We start from the raw sequence: 6,312 nt of genomic DNA, 5'->3' as shown, positions 1-6,312 counted from the left end.
CAAGCACGTTGCATTAATCGTGAAATCCGACCATCAACTTCATTTAAAGCAATTGACAGAGAGTGATTGTTTAATGAATGACCCATGAAGCAGCACAGTCAGTTTTTAATTCTCCTAAATTCTAGGCAATAAAGATTAACTGGCTGATTTGATTTCCTTTTATTTAGGCATCAGTTATGTTAATTAGTAGCCTACGTTTCTGCCTTTCTGCTTTCCTTATGGCTGTATAAGTAGACAGTATTTCCTGCTAAATAAAATATAAGCCTTTTGCATTCATATTTTCTCTCTGTTCATTCTTGTTATAACCACTATATTTCATCAAATAACCAACAAATTGGTAATCAGAGCATTTTTCTTACGAGATCTGTGAGATGAATGCTGAAACAAGTTTTTCACATGTTGCTCTTCCTATTTTTGATGGTGAAACTGAAAGCTATGATCTATGGGCTGTGAGGATGGAAGCCTACCTAGATGCTTTAGATCTTTGGGAAGCTGTGGAAGAAGATTATGATGTTCCTCCGCTTCCAGACAATCCCACCATGGCTCAGATTAAAAATCACAAAGAGAAAAAAACCAAGAAGTCAAAAGCAAAAGCATGTCTATTTTCCGGTGTCTCAAAAACCGTCTTTACCAGAGTCATGACTCTCAAAACGGCGAAAGAAATTTGGGATTATCTGAAAGAAGAATACGCAGGAGACCAAAGGATACGAAGCATGCAGGTTATAAACTTAAGAAGAGAATTTGAGATGCAGAGAATGAAAGAATCTGAGACAATCAAAGAGTACTCTGATAAATTACTCAACATTGCTAATAAGGTTAAATTGCTTGGTGCTGAGTTTCCGGACTCAAGAATTGTAGAAAAAATTCTCGTGACATTACCTGAAAGATATGAAGCATCTATAGCCACCTTGGAGAACACAAAAGATTTGTGCAACATCACTCTTGCAGAAGTGTTACATGCACTAAAGGCACAAGAGCAAAGAAGGCTTATGAGACAAGAGGGGTCTATGGAAGGTGCATTTCAAGCCAAGCTGCAAATCAACAAAAATGGGAAAAGCCGCAGCAGCAACAACAATCAAAGCACTAGCAGTCAGTCATATCCACCCTGCCCTCATTGCAAAAAAAAACAATCATCCAGAAAAAAGGTGTTGGTGGAGACCAGATGTAAAGTGCCGTAAGTGTGGTCAGTTAGGGCACATTGAAAGGATATGCAAATCTCAACAGCAGCAAGAAGAGGTCAAGATTGCTGAGGATGAATCACAGGATGAGCAATTGTTTACTGCGTCATGTTTTGCTTCAAATCATTCCACAGAAAGCTGGCTTATTGATAGTGGTTGTACAAATCACATGACTTACGATCGTGAGCTTTTCAAAGAGCTTGATAAAAGTGTCATCTCTAAAGTCAAAATTGGAAATGGAGCATACATTGAAGTAAAAGGCAAAGGCACTGTGGCTATCGAAGGTCACACAGATCTGAAACTTATCTCTGATGTTTTATATGTTCCTGAAATAAATCAAAATTTGTTGAGCGTTCCACAATTGTTGGAAAAAGGTTATAAGGTGTTTTTTGAAGATAAAATTTGTATGATTAAAGATTCAGAAGGTAAAGAGGTGTTCAAAGTTCAAATGAAAGGTAAAAGTTTTGCCTTAAATTTCATGAACAATGAGCAGGCTTCAATGCACAAAGAGGTCAGCAATACAATGCTTTGGCACAAGAGGTTGGGCCACTTTCATCATGCTGCTTTAATCTTCATGAAAAAGAACAACTTAGTGAAAGACCTGCCCAATTTAGAAGTTATGCCTCCAGAATGTACTGCTTGCCAATATGGGAAGCAAAAAAGGCTTTCTTTTCCAAAAAACAAAGCTTGGAGGGCTACACAAAAGCTGCAGTTGGTACACACAGATGTGGGAGGACGTATGAAAACACCATCATTGAATGGGAGTAAGTATTACATTGCATTCATTGATGATTATTCAAGGATGTGTTGGATTTATTTTATGAAGTTCAAATCTGAAGTTGCTGATATTTTCATGAAGTTTAAAGCTTGGGTTGAAACTCAAAGTGAAAGCAAGATGCAGGTCATCAGGTCCGATAATGGGACTGAATATACATGTGAAAAATTTAACAAATTTTGTGAAGATGCATGTATTGAACATCAACTAACAGCACCATACACTCCACAACAGAATGGTGTTGTAGAGAGGAAAAATCGAACAATTATGGAGATGGCAAGGTGCTTACTTCATGATAAAGGGTTGCCAAAGAAATTTTGGGCAGAGGCTGCAAATACTGCAGTTTTTCTGCTGAACAGATTGCCAACAAAAGCTGTGCAGAAAAAGACTCCATTTGAAGCTTGGCATGGCAGCAAACCAAAGGTAATTAATCTGAAGACATTTGGCTGCCTATGTTTCTCATATATACATCAGGTTAAGAGAGACAAGCTGGACAAGAAAGCAGAACCAGGAATTTTTGTGGGCTATAGCTTAACTGCTAAAGCCTATAGAATATATTTACCACACCACAACAAAATAATTGTTAGCAGGGATGTAAAATTCATGGAATTTGATAGTTGGAGCTGGGAAAATGACAAGAATATTGAATTTCAAGAAGTGAATGAAGATGTAGATGATGAACCTGTCAGAGGAGTAAGATCACTTTCTGACATCTATCAGAGGTGTAATGTTGCAATCATGGAGCCTGCTGGATATGAAGAAGCTGCAGCTGATAAAAAATGGATAGATGCAATGAAGGATGAGCTCAATATGATTGAAAAAAATCAGACATGGAAATTGGTGGACAAGCCTAATCATAAGAAAGCTATTGGAGTCAAATGGGTTTATAGGACCAAGCTTAATCCTGATGGTTCTGTAAACAAGTATAAGGCAAGACTTGTTGTTAAGGGATATGCCCAAATCTTTGGGGTTGATTTCTCTGAAACATTTGCTCCAGTAGCTAGACTGGATACCATAAGGTTGTTGCTAGCACTAGCTGCACAAAACGGCTGGGTCATACATCAAATGGATGTCAAATCCGCTTTTTTGAATGGATGCTTGGAGGAAGAAATATTTGTCGAACAACCAGAGGGTTTTGTTGTTCAAGGACAGGAGGAGAAGGTATATAGACTGAATAAAGCTTTATATGGGCTAAAACAAGCACCGAGATCATGGTACAGTAGAATTGATACACACTTGATGAACTTAGGCTTTGTAAAAAGTCCAAGTGAATTTACCTTGTATGTCAAAAAGGTTGAGAGTGAAATACTTGTTGTATCACTCTATGTTGATGATTTGTTCGTTACAGGAAGTGATAAGGAGCTTATTTACAAGTTCAAAGAAGAAATGAAAGGTGCTTTTGAGATGACAGACCTTGGAAAAATCCTTGGAATGGAAGTGCAACAGAAGCAAAATGAGATATTTGTGTGCCAACAAAAATATGCAAAAGAAGTTCTAAAGAAGTTCAATATGGAAGAATGTAAACCAACTGCAACTCCGATGAATCAAAAAGAGAAGTTTTCCAAAGAAGATGAAGCTGAAAGGGTTGATGAAAGGTTGTACAGAAGCATAATAGGTTGTTTGATGTATTTAACAGCAACCAGGCCTGATATTATGTATGCTGTAAGTTTACTGTCAAGGTACATGCATTGTGCTAGTGAAATTCACTTTCAAGCTGCAAAACGGATTCTGAGGTATGTTAAGGGCACACTTGATTACGGAATAAGGTTCAGTCAAGTTAAAAGTTCCAGCCTTCTTGGTTATTCTGACAGTGATTGGGCAGGATGTGTTGATGATATGAGAAACACCTCAGGTTATTGTTTTACAATGGGTTCTGGAATTTTTTCATGGTGTTCAAAAAAACAAGAAGTTATAGCTCAATCAACAGCAGAGGCAGAATATATCGCTGCTGCTGCTGCCGTGAACCAAGCTATTTGGATTAGAAAGCTCATGACAGACTTGCACATGATTCAAACAGAAAGCACTAAGATATTTGTGGACAACCAAGCTGCAATTTCAATTGCTAATGATCCAGTGTTCCATGGTAGAACCAAACACTTCAAGATCAAGTTTTTCTATCTAAGAGAAGTTCAGAAGGATGGAGAAGTTAAACTTGTCTATTGTAGAACGGAACATCAGAATGCAGACATCTTAACAAAGGCACTTCCTAAAGCCAGATTTGAGTTCATGAGAAAAAGGCTTGGAATATGCAGCTCCAGTGTCAAGGAGGAGTGTTTAATGAATGACCCATGAAGCAGCACAGTCAGTTTTTAATTCTCCTAAATTCTAGGCAATAAAGATTAACTGGCTGATTTGATTACCTTTTATTTAGGCATCAGTTATGTTAATTAGTAGCCTACGTTTCTGCCTTTCTGCTTTCCTTATGGCTGTATAAGTAGACAGTATTTCCTGCTAAATAAAATATAAGCCTTTTGCATTCATATTTTCTCTCTGTTCATTCTTGTTATAACCACTATATTTCATCAAATAACCAACAGTGATTGCTAGAGTTATTTGTGAATCATACTTTTTGAGGAAGGAATGATTTAAATCAATTGGAAAGAAGGTTGTATAAAAGTGTGGAGAGTTACCTTTAGCCGTGAAAACATTAGGGAATCTCTTGCAAAGAAAATTTTCACAAGGTGAATGGTTTGACTTTAACATATTGGAGACTGATATGTGGCATGTATCGAAGGGTGATGATGAAAATAACCCGTTATTGAGATTGAGTTATCCCAATCTTCCTTCCAATCTGAAGCGTTGTTTTGCATATTGTTCCATGTTTCCCAAGGGTTATGTGTTTGGAAAAGAAGAGATTGTCAAGCTTTGGATGACAGAAGGTTTACTGAAGTGTTCAAGAAGACACATAAGTGAAGAAGAGTTGGGTTTTGAATTCTTCGATGACCTTGAGTCCATTTCATTTTTCCAACAATCTGTGAATTCACATTCTAGTAGTATGGTAATGCACGATCTTGTCAATAATTTAGCAAAATCTGTGTCAGGAGAATTTTGTTTTCTAATTGAGGGTGATATAGTGCAAGATATCCCTCAAAGAACACGTCACATTTGGTGCTCTCTTGATTCAAAAGATTCTAGAAAAGTATTAGAAACATTTGTAAGATTGAGGGTTTACGTGGACTGATGGTACAATCACAAAATTGGAGTTATTTGAAGATTGTATTAGATCAATCTATTATTAACCCCAACATCGTTAGCGAAATATTTTCAAAATTTCATATTTTTATGATTATTTTGATGAGTTTTAGCATATATTTATGTGATTTATATGTGTGATTTATATGATTTATAAATTTAAGTAGTTTACATGATTTATAGATAAATTATATGATTTTCAAGATTGATGTGAAGTATATGATTTTGTGAAGTTATAATGTTGGTGTGACTTATTTTATTATTAAATAAAATAAGATATGAAAAATAAAATAAAAATATTAGAAGTTGGGCTGTGAGGTAAAATGAGTAAGTTTAGAGGTGAGAAGAGTAATACGAAAAGATAAATAGGGCAAACTTAAGTTAGAAACGTTTTTACGTGAAACGCTTTTGGAGAAAAGGGAGAAAAGTCAGAAAAGAGGAGGACTAGAGGGAGAGCTGCGATTTCATCATAACCAGGTAAGGGTGAGACTAACTTTCAATATTATTAAGGGTATGATTCTGAGAAATGGATTTAGCATGATTAGGTTGAGTTTCGTGAGAATTGAGAGATAGGTTTATGACCAATTTTGATGATTGAACCATGAAAAGATGTTAGAATTGATGCAAAACTTGTGTACAGACCTTAGATATTCCATAGGGTGATAATTAGATATTGTTTTGAAGTTAAAACCATGTGATTATATGAGATGTTGGTGAGTTTGAGAATTAGGGTTTTGAGGTTGTTATAGATTATTGATGGTATAGAAGTTGTTAAAACTATGCATAGATGATTTACAGTTCATAGATTAATCCTATAATAATGTTCTAATCAGTATTTTGGGGTTTGGGTAGATGAATTCGGGATTTCCATGTGAAATATTGATGTTAAGCGTTTTTGCAAATAAGTGACTAAGTGGGGTTTTGGAAAACGATTTTTTTGAGTGGGTTAAACTTGAATTTTTCTGTAGAATATGATAAAGCTTAGTGTCAGGAGCGCGTAGGCGAAAACGGCATCGAAAACGGATTAACGGTGTAGGTTTTACGCATGAAAACGTGAAAGGTAGAAAATCTGATGTTGTCTGTCGAACTAAGAACGTGCCACGATGGAATCCCAACGTGCCACGATTTTTCCAGAAAACAAAACCATTCTTAGGCTGTCCAAACGTG

The sequence above is a fragment of the Medicago sativa genome, chromosome 3 (assembly GCF_051527215.1).
Source record: "Medicago sativa cultivar Bolivia chromosome 3, Bolivia_mono, whole genome shotgun sequence".
In the NCBI taxonomy this organism is placed as follows: domain Eukaryota; kingdom Viridiplantae; phylum Streptophyta; class Magnoliopsida; order Fabales; family Fabaceae; genus Medicago; species Medicago sativa.
The sequence above is the reverse complement of the archived record's forward strand: the minus strand, read 5'-3'. Positions refer to the sequence as shown.